This window comes from Oncorhynchus keta, chromosome 23 (assembly GCF_023373465.1).
Source record: "Oncorhynchus keta strain PuntledgeMale-10-30-2019 chromosome 23, Oket_V2, whole genome shotgun sequence".
Lineage (NCBI taxonomy): Eukaryota > Metazoa > Chordata > Actinopteri > Salmoniformes > Salmonidae > Oncorhynchus > Oncorhynchus keta.
The window spans coordinates 42,859,195-42,873,772 of NC_068443.1; the positions used below are offsets into that span (position 1 = coordinate 42,859,195).

The following is a 14,578-nucleotide window of genomic DNA, read 5'->3' on the forward strand; positions in this document are numbered from 1 at the left end:
GAGGCGTTGCCCGCTTTTCTCCCTCGGTAGTCCTTTGGATGCCGGGGGGCACCTTCCAGAAGGCCGACAGGCAGAGCTCCGCCGGCCAATCGGGATACGTCACGGATGGTCGAAGCACCCGAGTGGATGAGGCTTCAGGCGAACATTTGCATCTAAATACATTGTTTCAACCCAATTGTTTTCGAGTTCAACATGTGAGTTCAATAAAACATTTCCCCAGACACAAGGTTATAGAGAATGGTGCCGATTCTAAATAAAAAAATACATTTAAATGATTTCTCACAGTCCACGAGAGGGCATCGTGCCCCCTCAGATGTCACTTCATGGGAGACTTACTGCCTGCTCCGACCAATCGCGCGCATGTGTAGTGTCGCACTGGGTAATGCAAACAGTGGTGTCGGGTTGGAGGCTACAATTCAGGATGGCTGGTACAGTCTGTATTTCCCAAAAGGGATGGGGTTTTGCGCCCCATTCTAGATATGCGTGCCCTGAACAAGCATCTCAGAGTTTGGAAGTTTAAAATGCTCACAAACCGCCGGCTGTTACGGTCCATGTGTCCCGGCATCGGTTCACCACCTTCGACCTAAAGGATGCGTACATTCATGTGCCCAGTCACATAAAGTTCCTGAGGTTCCATTGCGAAGTGATAGCTTGTCCCTATCGCCTCGTGTCTTTTCAAAGGTGGTGGAGGAGGCTCTGGCACCTATGAAGGGCCAGGGGCTGAGTGTGTCTGGACGATTGGCTGAGAGCAGCAGAGTCAAGGGAACAAGCAGTGTTACACACATCCAGGCTGGTGTTCCCATGTTCAGTCTCTAGGTATTATTGTACACCAGCTGTCTAACCCCATTGCAGCGCATTCCATTCCTGCGTCTCAAGAAAGACTTATGCGTAAACCACGCTTTTCTATGAACGGACAGTGTGTCCGGTTTCCAGCTCTGCTTGGCCCAATTTTAGTTGGGGCGCACAGTAAGTTTTTGCAGGTTTCTGCTTCTACTGGGGATGATGGCTTTCCCCTGGGACTGTTATTGATGTGGCTGTTCCAGTGTTGGGGTGTTAACAACATGCTTGGATGCATCTCACCACCTAAACCGGTTGATTTCAGGTGTCCCCGACATGTCTTCGGTAATGGCCTAGTGGAGGGATCCCTGGCTACTGTCTCAAGGGGTTCTCATTGGCCAGGTGTTGTCCTGCAAGGTGGTCATGACAGATGTGTCCCCCTAAGGCTGAGCTGTTCGAGGGTTACTCAATTCGGGGAGTATGGACGTCCCATCAACAAGCAGGAGGGGACTCGGTCCCTCCCCCTTCCCACCTTGGCTCACTTCCCGTTGCTGTGGAGCAGTGTGCATTTCCTCTCAATTCGAGCAATGCATGTTCCTGGTTGGCTCTACTTGGGTATGGATCTGCTATCTGCGGGGGGTTGGTATCTTTCTCAGCAGTGGAGGCTACACCCCTGAGTAGATGCCCAGATATGGAGAAGGTTCGGCAGGGCCGACATAGATCTTTACGCATAGCGAGAAGACATGCAGTGTCATCTATTTTCCTCAATGAAGGACCCGAGTGCCCGGTTGGGAAAGTACACTCTGGTTCACCAGTGGCCTCGGACCCTCTACTCATTTCTGCCAATGGTTCTTATTCAGCCCACATTGTAAAGGGTGCACCAGGAGGGCTTGTCATTGATTCTTGCAGCTTCCTGTTCACAGAGATCATTTGCATTTTAGATGGGGACCCGTGGCAACTTCAGTTGTGCAGGGACCTGTTGCCCCAGGTGCACTGGCAGGTTTGGCACGCAAGGCCAGAGATTTGGTTCCTATGGGCCCCGAGAGGGCCAATCTGATGGCTAGAAGTTTACCTCACAATGTTATGCTACCATTCAGTCTGCAAAGGTACCCTCCAGAAGAGGGCTGTCTCCAAATAAGTGGCACGCGTTTGAACTCTCGTGACAAGATAAAGGATTTGAACCTTGAATTCAGTGCTCTGAGAGGGGCATCCTATGTTCCTACAGGAGCTTTTCGAGCAGGGTGGGAATTCTCCACACTAAAAGTGTACATGGCCTCTATCTCATCCTTTCATGTGGGAGTTTACAGAGTCTCACCGGGGGCTCACACCCTGGTTGTGTGATTTCTGAAAGGTGTACAACGTTTCAGACCGGTTTTTAAACCTATTGCGCCCACAGGGGACTTGGCACTGGTTTTGGAGGCACTGTGTGCAGGTCCCTTTGAGCCTCTGGAGTTGGTTGCATCTGACGATCCTCCCTTACAAAACCTCCTCATGGCTTTGGCCTCGGCTAAACGTGTTGGGGACATCCACGCGTTATCCGTACACCCTTCCTGTACTCACTTCTCCCCGGGCCACTCTAAGGTGATGTTGCGTCCAAATGCGGCCTTCGCACCGAAAGTCATGGCTATGTCCTATGTCCTACACGTCCTTCGTTTTTTGAGCTATTTCCCATTTTCACCTCCTCCTTTTGCTTCTGAAGAGCAACAAAGGTTACATGCCTTGTGTCCGGTGCGAGCCTTACGCACGTACGTTGAACAGACACAGGATATCCGGTTGTGTGACCAGCCTTTTGTCTGTTTTGCTAATCCAGCTCTCTAAGCAGCATCTCCCCCACTGGATTGTGGCCGCTTGCTGCTATCTCCCTGCTATCTCCCTGCTATCTCCCTGCTATCTCCCTGCTATTTCCCTATAGCAGCAAGCGGCAAGTGTTACCTAGTGGTGTACGCACCCACTCCACCAGGGGTCACCAGGGGACACCGCCAGTGATGCGGAGACTCACTTTTTCACTTTAAAATGTATGCCAAGCAAAAACCATTGAATGCAAAGTTGAACAAATCATACACCTATATGCAGAAGTCTACTTTCAACAATTGCAGTTAAGTACAATGAAATGCCTTCCTTGCAAGCTCAAAACCCCAACACTGCACTAATAATAACAATAATAATAACTGATAATAACAATATAATATAACAAATAACAAGGTAGAACAAAAACACTAGAAATAGAAATTAGAAGAACACAAGAAAGTATGTAAGCATACCACAGGGCTTTCGAAAGTATTCAGACCCCTTGACTTTTTCCAAATGTTACGTTACAGCCTTATTCTAAAATGTATTAAGTTGTTTTTTTATTCCTCATCAATCTACACACAATACCCCATAATGACAAAGCAAAAACAGGTTGTTAGAAAGGTTTGCAAAAACTCAAACTCAAATGGAAATATGACATTTACATAAGTATTCAGAACCTTTACTCAGTACTTTGGTGAAGCACCTTTAGCAGCGATTACAGCCTTGACTTCTTGGGTATGACGCTATAAGCTTGGCACACCTGTATTTGTGGAGTTTCTCTCATTGTTCTCTGCAGATTCTCTCAAGCTCTGTCCGGTTGGATGGGGAGCGTCGCTGCACAGCTATTTTCAGGTCTCTCCAGAGATGTTCGATCAGGTTCATGTCCGGGTTCTGCCTGGGCCACTCATGGACATTCACAGACTTGTCCCAAAGCTACTCCTGTGTTGTCTTGGCTGTGGGCTTAGGGTCGTTGTCCTATTGGAAGGTGAACCTTCGCCCCCAGTCTGAGGTCCTGATCACTCTGGAGCAGATTTCATCAAGGATCTCTCTGTACTTTGCAACGTTCATCTTATCGATCCTGACTAGTCTGCCAGTCCCTGCAGCTGAAAAATCACCACAGCATGATGCTACCATCACCATGCTTCACCGTAGGGATAGTATTGGCCAGGTGATGAGTGGTGTCAGGTTTCCTCTAGATGTGACGTTTTGCATTCAGGCCAGTTCGATCTTGGTTTCATTAGACCAGATCATCTTGTTTCTCATAGTCTGAGAGTCCTTTAGGTGCCGTTTGGCAAACTCCAAGCGGGCTGTCATGTGCCTTTTACAACGGAGTGGCTTCTATCTGGCCACTCTACCATAATGGCTTGATTGGTGGATTGCCACAGAGATGGTCTGGTGGCCACTTCTAGGAAGTGGTGGTTCCAAACTTCCATTGAAGACCGATGGCAGCCATTGTGTTCTTGGGGACCTTCAATGCTGCAGAAATGTTTTGGTACCCTTCCCCAGATCTGTGCCTCGACACAATCCTGTCCCGGAGCTCTATGGACAGTTCCTTCGACCTCATGACTTGGTTTTTGCTCTGACATACACTGTCAACTATGGGGCCTTATATAGACAGGTATGTGCCTTTTCAAATAATTTCTAACCAATTGAATTTACCACAGGTGGACTCAAATCAAGTTGTAGAAACATCTATTGGATGATTAATGGAAACACAGCCAAGGGTCTGTATACTTATGTAAATAAGGTATTTCAGTTTTTTAAATTTGCAAACATTTCTAACAACCTGTTTTCGCTTCGTCATTATGGGGTATTGTGTGTAGATTGATGATTTATTTATTTTTTTAAATCAATTTGAGAATAAGGCTGTAATGTAACAAAATGTGGGAAAGGCGAAGGGGTCTGAATACTTTCCAAATGCACGGTCAGTCAGTTCCAATACCATATTTACAATGTGCAGGGATACTGGAATAATGGAGGTATAGGGGTAAGGTGAATAGGCATCAGGATATATAATGAACATTCTGTCCTTTCCTCCTTGTGATTATGGTCTTGTGATGTGGGGCAGGTACCTGCATTCCCCTTCACTGAGGTCATGGAGAAGAAACTGTCAGTTGACACAAGCTATTTATAACTCAATTCCGTGCATGGTTCAATGGGGAAATTCCATTAGGTTTACCCCCAACACTGAAGCAGAATTCTAGTGCAATTATTCAATGGCTTTAAAGACCCCTTCTCTACACTCAGGGAAAAATGATTCTGCACATAAATGTAGTTCTTGTGGAAGACCATGACAACAGTGTGTGTACGGTCTCTAGTGCCCTGTTAAAATATTAAACAATGCACTTCCTTTCTTGAAGAAATCACTGGCTGGAATGATGAAAGGTCAGAACTGTTTGCATTTATAAGATGCTTAGGCCTACATCAAGTAAAGGGTGAACAAGGATACCTTTTTTTTTTTTTTACAAGTGGGTCGTGCTGAGCAATTCACCATGTGTGTCAGTTATACAACTAATTCAATTCCATTTCGTTACGTTTTCTTCTGTGAGCTCAATGCGCACATGCGCTGCAGTTTATCGTGAGGTAAATCAGATCATGCCAGTACTGTGCGATGTAGTAGGGAGATGTAGCTTCCAACAGGCCAATGTTCTACTGTGTTTCTTTTACGCCCGCTACATAAGAGACAGAAGATTGCTTGATCAAGATGGGATACATCGAGAGCAGTTGCTTCGCGATGTATTTGTATTCAACAACCATAAAAGTACATTATAAGTTGGCGATTCCACGATTCCAATATTTTTGGTATCTCATTGTTCTGGCAATTCTAACATAGGAACTTCATTGGGTGGAAGGACATTTAAAATGCTGAAATTGGAAAATGTAGCCCCCTTTTAGAACTACAGTTGAAGTTGGACGTTTACATATACCTTAGCCAAATACATTTAAACTCAGTTTTTCACAATTCCTGACATTTAATCCGAGTAACAATTCCCTGTCTTAGGTCAGTTAGGATCCCCACTTTATTTTAAGAATGTGAAATGTCAGAATAATAGTAGTGATTTATTTCTGCTTTTATTTATTTCATCACATTCCCAGTGGGTGAGAAGTTTACATATGCTCAATTAGTATTTGGTAGCATTGCCTTTAAATTGTTTAACTTGTGTCAAACGTTTCGGGTAGCCTTCCACAAGCTTCCCACAATAAGTTGGTTGAATTTTGGCCCAATCCTCCTGACAGCTGGTGTAACTGAGTCAGGTTTGTAGTTCTCCTTGCTCGCACACGCTTTTTCAGTTCTGCCCACAAATTTTCTATAGGATTGAGGTTAGGAATTTGTGATGGCCACTCCAATACCTTGACTTTGTTGTCCTTACGCCAAGTATGCTTGGGGGCATTGTCCATTTGGAAGACCCATTTGCGACAAAGCTTTAACCAATATATCCACATAATTTTCCATCCTCTTGATGCCATTATTTTGTGAAGTGCACCAGTCCCTCCTGCAGCAAAGCACCCCCACAACATGATGCTGCCACCCCCGTGCTTGACGGTTGGGATGGTGTTCTTCAGCTTGCAAGCCTCCCCCTTTTTCCTCCAAACATAACGATGGTCATTATGGCCAAACAGTTCTGTTCTTTCCATCAGACCAGAGGACATTTCTAGCAATCCAATGACATATATTCAATACTAAGGCTGGTTTGCTCATTGTTTTGAAGACTTTCCAATGGTGCACAGAAACACAATCCACAACAGAAATAAGGGAAGGTGAATACAATGGAGAAAAACAACTGATATGAATGTATAGGCTTCAATCTACACCTAAACAAAGCTTTATAATGGCTATAGGTTTCCATCCAATTGGTGACATATTTTCGTGCAAATATTCTTAAATCCGTTTTTTTAGCTTGTTTTCATGCACTGAATAAATATCTAAAGTCTCAATCGTGGGTTGTTGGTATTATTGCATGTGAGAACATTAGAGTTTCTCAAACACGTAAAACATTTTGGAACAATGTTTTAGATTTTCTAAACAGAGTTCACAAGATCCTGCCATGTCGAGTTTCCATCACATTTTCAACTCTACTGTTTCGGCACAAAAGCTGTTGTGTTATTAGTAAATGTGACCATTACATTTACATTACATTTACATTTAAGTCATTTAGCAGACGCTCTTATCCAGAGCGACTTACAAATCTTACAAACCACTCTGGTCTTGACACCTGTGCTCTAGCCAACAGCTCACAGATACAGTACAGAAAAGTTGCGCGGGTAGGAGGTTATTATGGATAATATGTTTATTTGTCAAACGACAGTCAAGCATCAATCATAATGTCACCAGAATCAGACTCTCAATATTTATTGGAAAGGAGCACCAAGATCAACGTTCACCACCCTGTGAAGTTCTTCGTCAGTTATTTAATTGTAGCCTAATAAACTGCATGATTTCCTGAGTCGTAGTGGGAGGACCACACACCATATCATCGCGTGACATGTCAATATTTGCACTGCTTCTGAACACACTGCTCGCTTAACCTGAAAGCCAGCCTGCACCAATGTGTCGGAGGAAACAAAGTTCGACTAACGACCGAAGTCAGCTTGCAGGCGCCCGGCCCGCCACAAGGAGACGCTAGAGCTCCTAAAGCCCCCACCCCCGGCCAAACCCGAACGGAGCTGGGACAATTGTGCTCCGCAAGGCACTGCCGTGGGTCTCCCAGGCACAGCCGGCTGAGATCGAACCCCAGACTGTAGTGGCACCTCAGCGCTGCGATGCAGTGCCTTAGACCACTGCACCAGTGGGAGGTCACATTATACATTTTACCGACATAAAAAGATCCCACCATGTCAAACAAACAAATTATCTGTCGGCATTTGTAAAATTATACAGAAGCTTCCTGTTTCCGTCAATGCTGTCCTGAATTATTTTTTTAGTCAGTATGACTTAACTGGCATAAAATTGTGGATGAAAACGTGGTTAGTATCGAGGATGATGTCTTATGAGTTACTTAAAAGTACTGATTGCCGGAAACAGGGAACACAATTGCACACATTTCTCTTCTGAGGGAAACAACGTATTCAATTCTGTGAACAAAACACTTAACAGTGAATTTTGTATTCACTGATGATATTTTTATGTAAAGTTTTGCATAAGTTGTTATAAGATATGCAAGTCGGGTAATTAGGCAAGAAAATGATAATTAGTTCTGTAAATGTATTTAAGCATTTGATCATCGCTGTTCTGCTAGAAACGTTTCCACACAAATTGCTTGTACACGACTGAGAAACTGTATTCAGCACATGTGAAAAAGAACATTTGATTTGATTTATTCGCCTACGAGATATTGTCATGCCAATGATTCTACGACAGCGATGTTGAATGCAGAAATAGTCCAGCTGACAGGATAACATTTCTTCCCAGAGGCGGGCATTCTATCTCTAGAGGACACTTTTATGGCTGCTCTGTCAGTAAAGACTCAACATGGGTTGAAGAGTGCATGGGGCAGAAATGAGCCTAAAGCAATTACATGGGAATTTGGGATTTGTCGACTCTTCTGAAATGAGTTCAGTCTAGAGGCAGCTGTCTAGACAGAGCTGTGTTGTGCTGTTGGACCAGAGCTTGCTGAGCATTGGGTGAAACCTCTAAAAGCAACACGACCGTTTTTTAATAAAGAGCGCCTGTGTGCATGTATGTCTGGAGATATGTGTGGACAAAGAAATGACTATATGAGTACAGTACTGGACAAGTGTCTTTTGTGTGTGTGAAACAGAAATATATCAAGTAATCTTCCGTAGTCGGTGGAGGTAGTTCGCTGGCATAGCATGACGAGCCACCTGGTCTGAGACCTGAATACTTGTGGTGTGTTATGGTGGCTTCCAGAGATAATATCAGGACTTAAGGTCAGCAGGCTAACACGGTCTTGGTGTGGCTGTACCAAGAACACGGGCCCTTAATGATTACTTTTGACTCTCATTTGCCACCAATGCTAATACCAGACTGGGTGGGGTCACCCAAGCTAAGTTGTCTCTGGAACCATGCCCTCTTCTTTGGGTGGTGCACGTTTTCTCATCTTTTACCCCAGTGTCTCACCCCTGCAGCTTTTTCTCTGTGAACCTACTAATGGTACAGCTCAAATAACCACTCGGTTTATGAAGTCATTGAACGCTCCCTGCACTACATTCTTCCAAACACTGGAACCTTGTGAGTTGTCTGCATGATCTGATCTTTCTATTTTTAACATCCACCGACTACTGTTCGAGTTGTCCGAGCTATTCGATTGGCCTAGGTGACAAAAGGTATCCAACAGAAAGACTGGACCAGTGCAGTCCCAACCAGTGTGCATGACAACAGTTGCTTGGCAAGCAAAAGGCTGAACAAATCTGAACAGTTTTTCTGGTGGGAATGGAATGATGTCATCCTCTCTAGCTCCTCAGTGCCTCTGTGTTTCTCACACTTCAACAAACAAAAGCTCCTACCATCAGCAGCTTTTCTGTTTCTCTCTCTCATCGACTCGTAAAACTATCCTACTTTACTCAGCAAAACCAATGGTCTTTTATGGTGTTCGGTAAACTGGGTGACGAAGTGAACACAACGAAGTGTTTACTGTAAACAAGTGATTGCCAGCGGGGCTGCTCTTCTATGAACCACAATGATGGTGTTGTAGGAGAAAACTATTTTATTTTATTCACAGACTCAGCTGGAAAATGCTCATAGTGGCAAAAGAGCACGGCTCGACTGGTGTGAACAACTACTTTGGGCTTTTCCCCTGCAGACAAGGGAACTCCTGCAGCAAACCTACAGCTGTAGGATCTTAATTTGAGACAAACTTTGCCACAGCAGGAAAACAACACTGCAGCAACAGAAAATGTGAATGATAGATGTGGATTAGCATTAATTTTTAAAAAAATTGTAGGGGTTGATACATTTTTAGTAAGGGAAAATCAAGTTTGGAATTTCAAATAGGAAATTATAAACTTCAGAGGCACTTTTAAACCTCAAGTACAGTACCTGTTTTTAAATGTCCTGCATTGCAGGAAAGTGCTCCTGCAACAGGAGGATCAAATTCAGATCTTACATCTGTGGAGTGAAACTGAAGGTGTTTCTCACCCTTTTGCCTTGATGACAGCGTTGCACGCTCTTGGCATTCTCTCAAGTGTGCCTTGTTAAAAGTGAATTTGTGGAATTTCTTTCCTCAATGTGTTTGAGCCAATCAGTTGTGTTGTGACAAGGTAGGGGTGGTATACAGAAGATAACCCTATTTGGTAAAATACCAAGTCAATATTATGGCAAGAACAGCTCAAATAAGCAAAGAGAAATGACAGTCCATCATTACTTTAAGACATGAAGGTCAGTCAATCTGTAAAAAGTGCAGTTGGACTTTCAAATGCAGTCGCAATAACCATCAAGAGCTATGATGACACTGGCTCTCATGAGGACCGCCACAGGAAAGGAAGACTCAGAGTTACCTCTGTTGCAGAGCATAAGTTCATTAGAGTTACCAGCCTCAGAAATCAGTAATTAACTGCACCTCAGATTGCACCTCGCAGAGTTCAAGTCACAGACACATCTCAACATCAACTGTTCAGAGGAGACTGTGTGAAACAGGCCTTCATGGTCGAATTGCTGGAAAGAAACCACCACTAAAGGACACCAATAAGAAGAGGAAACTTGCTTGGACCAAGAAACACGAGCAATGGACATTCGACTGGTGGAAATTTGTCCTTAGGTCTGATGAGTCCAAATTTGCCATTTTTGGTTCCAACTGACGTGTCTTTGTGAGACGCAGAGTAGGTGAATAGCTGATCTCCGCATGTTTGGTTCCCACCATGAAGCTTGGAGGAGGTGGTGTGATGTGTGGGGGTTCTTTGCTGGTGACACTGTCTGTGATTCATTTAGAATTCAAGGCACACTTAACCAGCATGGCTACCACAGCATTCTGCAGCGATAAGCCATCCCATCTGGTTTACGCTTAGTGGGTCTATCGTTTGTTTTTCAACAGGACAATGACCCAAAAACACACCTCCAGGCTGTGTAAGGGCTATTTGACCAAGAACGAGAGTGATGGAGTGCTGCATCATATTACCTGGCCTCCACAATCACCTGACCTCAACCAATTGACATGGTTTGGGATGGGTTCGACCGCGGAGTGAAGGAAAAGCAGCCAACAAGTGCTCAGCATATGTGGGAACTCTTTCAAGACATCATTCCTCATGAAGCTGGTTGAGAGAATACCAAGAGTGTGCAAAGCTGTCATCAAGGCAAATGGTTGCTACTTTGAAGAATCTAAAAACACTTTTTTGGTTACTACATGACTCAATATGTGTTATTTCATAGTTTTGATGTCTTCGCTATTATTCTACAGTGTAGGAAATAATAAAAATAAAGAAAAACCCTTGAATTTATGTGTCTAAACTTTTGACTGGTACTGTATATCATTTTTTTATATGCCAAGACTATTAAATCAAGAGTAGTCTGATGGGTGACAATATTAGCCTATCACTTGTGAATGATACCCCACTTAAGGCAAAAAAGCTTAGCGATGCTGCTAGGAAATGCGATGCATTATCAAGTGCTTGTCAAATTGTGAGTGAGATACTGATGAATATATATCGTGTACAGCCTGCAAATAACAAAGCAGAGATCACGACGTTCATGCAACTTTTTTCAAATCATCATTAGAGTCGCATCATGCAGCTTTACAATGTATTATTAATCAAAACATATAGCCCAATGTTGGTATCACAACTAAAGTTACATAAATAACTCTAAATTCAGCATATAGGAGTACCTGTTTCTTTGATAAACACTCAACACAGAATAACCACATGTGCACACTCCCTCAAATAATTTGGAGGAAATATAATTTGTATTTTACTAAGCTATGTTCATTTTACTCAGGTACGTTCAATTGTATTCTTCATACTATAAAATAATGTGAAATAATGCCAAATAATGCCAAATGCCAAAAATGTCTGCTAAATGAACTAGTGTAGCCCATAGCCATATATGCTATTCTGTTCTTATGAAATAGACCACATTTTACAGTTATTTGCTTGACAATCACAGGCTGACAACAATTCATGACCGCCACAGCCCTATCTACTGCCAATGTTTGTCTGTGGAGATTGCATGGCTGTGTGCTCGACGTTGTACACCTGTCAGCAACGGGTGTGGCTGAAATAGCCAAATCCACTCATTTGAAGGGGTGTCCACATACGTTTGCCATGTGTAGATAATCCTCTGAGAAAATGAACCTCATGTCTCATGTCATAATCTGTTCAAAGGTTATTGGAGTTTTACCCTTGTATGATGGCCAAAATTTGTGTGACTAAATCAATGGAGGCCAGAGAAACAAAAGTGGTAAAAAAATAAGGAAAATTGCACCGCATCGCATCAGCTCGGCTGGAATGAACTACGTCACAGGCTCGTATTCCCGTTCAACTCGTCATCCTTCTTCTCCAAGACTTCTCACAAAGACAAGCGTGTCTCTGTGAAATGTCAACGGAGCATTGAGCGTACCGCAAGCTTTTTATCTTCAAAGCTTTTTTAGATTTAATTCAGCTCGTCATGCAAATGTTGCTTTTTTGCCACCTGCAGGAATAACTTTGAAGACTCCCCTTACTTGCTTTGACTTTGCTGATATCTTGAGAAAATGTGTACTTACTATGACTGTGATATGTGGTTGTCCCACTTAGCTATCTTCAGATGAATGCACTAGGACGCTCTGGATAAGAGCTTCGGCTAAATTACAAAAATGTAATGTAAAAAAAAGAAAAGTGTTTTATAATGTAAGGAAGTGATATTTCATCACCAACGACAACCTAATATATGTGAATCGTAATAATCTAGCTCGCCAGCTAGTTTAACAGCAAAAAATCACCTAAAACTAATGTTATCAAGCTAGGTGACTAACTGTCAATTCTTCATGGCTAGCTTGCTAGCTAGTTAGCCCTACTGACTTGATCTATGCACAAGCCCATAGTAAGAGAATTGTAGGCAGGTAAACATGCCAAAATGAACACAGTATATATTTATTAACGTATCGAATATTGTAGTAAGGCAACATATGAGCTGTGAGAGTTTATTTTATTTAGCTTAAGCAAAAATAATGGGTTTTGACTAGATGGGATACAGCTTTTGTCAGATTTGACTTTTTGTAGCAGTTTAGGAGAATTTACACAGCAGGATAGGTGCTCCGTTTCGGATAGTTTGATTTGGACTCATTCTCCGACCCTCCTGTGCTCCAATGTGCGTGTTTCGGAGCACGGTAATATGCATATTGAAAAACACCCTGTGTGTGTGAGGGAGAGACCGATTTTGGCACGCAGCCCAGGGCTTTGAACTCGAAAAAAGTTCAAAGAGACAGACTTCTGTCTAGACTCCAAATATCGCGCCATTACACTGTTTCCATGCAAAAGAGGAAACTTTGGCGTCACCACTTGTTTGGCAGACGCCCATAGCCTCACACGATGTCTATAGACAACTTAAATTAACACCTTTCAATAAGCCATAGCCTTCTATAGATATAATCATGATGACGTTAAATTATTGGAAAAAAACTCCTGCAAAAATGTTTGTTTATGAGTGCTGGCGTCAGGCAAAGCTGTACAGCTGCACCCATATTGTCAGAGGTGTCAAGTAATATGCTGAATGTAATATAAGTAATTTAGCAGATGCTTTTATCCAAAGGGACTTACAGTCATGCATGCATTTTACATATGGGTGTTCCCGCGAATCAAACCCACTATTGTGGCATTGCATGTGACATGCTCTATCAACTGAGCTACAGAGCCTATTCAGAGCAAACTCTATTCTTTCTAGAGACTCACAAGGACTCCAAAGCATTGTGCCTGGAATGTAATGTTAATTAATAGTGTGTGTGTGTGTGTGTGTGTGTGTGTGTGTGTGTGTGTGTGTGTGTGTGTGTGTGTGTGTGTGTGTGTGTGTGTGTGTGTGTGTGTGTGTGTGTGTGTGTGTGTGTGTGTGTGTGTGTGTGTGTGTGAGGTACAGTAGAATAGTGGGCCTGCTCTATTCTGTGCTGTTGGTGGTCCTGTTGAGGTTTACATATGAGGGCTGGAGGGTGGTGTTGGGGGGACGATGGGGTAGGCTATGTTATGGGGTGGTCCTCTCTCTGATCCTAGGCGGTAGAACTACTGTATGATGAAGCCTGTGTGGCCCCATGCCTTGGAGTTACTGCAGGGGGATGGGGGTGCCCTCCCAAAGTCAATTAGGATGGTGGTGGTGTTGGTTGGCGTCGGATTAGAGGCTTGCCAACCTGACTCACTTGGGCAGGTCTGAAAACTCCCTTTCACTACAGGCTGGTTGAACTGGTCTTTCGAAGCCACAGAAGAGTTTCTATGGTTCGGGGGCGACAGTTAATTCAGGTACCATCGCTGTACGAGGACTCAGTATCCAAGACCAGCTTACCTCTGCTACACAGTCATTTGGTAAGCTGGTCCTGTATACCATATTCTGTTCTTTGTAAGCATGCACTGTGAACTTCTACGAATTTCAGATTGAATTTAAATATTGCCAAGTGACAGCCAACATCAACTGACTGCAGCACTATCAGAATCAGCAGAACCCTGTTCGACCTAGGTAATTCAAGCACTGTCTTCCTTTAGGGACAACAGAACACAATTAGCTAAACTGCTCTGGCCTACATTTCCTTCTTTCCAAGAACAGGAAATAAATATCTGGTCGCTGTTTACTGCTTCCAGGAGGGGTCTTTACTTTCGCCAGTGATACTCTAACGGTGTTCTTTAACTTGTTGACTGTGAACAGGTTGCTCTTTTCATTGTGGCAGTATTTGCCCTGCTCTGAATATTACACAATGAGTCTCTCATTGTAGTTTCTAAGGAGAACAAGGATGCTGGAGTAATTGATTTTATACAAGGAATAAATAGCCAGTCATTTATTACCAGAATATGTTAAAAAAAATATGGTATCACGCTTTTGTCCGAGGAGGATGCAACATACTTTTCTCCTCTGGTCGTTGACTGTTCAACTCTGTTAGCTTGG

At 43.3% G+C, this 14,578-nt stretch overlaps 1 protein-coding gene across 2 annotated transcripts in view; it reads left to right on the forward strand.

Moving 5' to 3' along the window:
* Positions 1-14,578, forward strand: part of gng12a (guanine nucleotide binding protein (G protein), gamma 12a) — a 56,156-nt gene that overhangs the window by 35,321 nt on the left and 6,257 nt on the right. The window contains exon 1 of one of the 2 annotated variants that reach the window (XM_035800557.2): positions 13,917-14,004. The exons of the other annotated variant lie outside the window; for it this stretch is intronic. The gene's annotated coding sequence lies outside the window, so the exon portion shown is untranslated. Of the gene's footprint in view, positions 1-13,916; positions 14,005-14,578 lie in introns of those variants that run through there. 2 annotated transcript variants of the gene reach the window in all.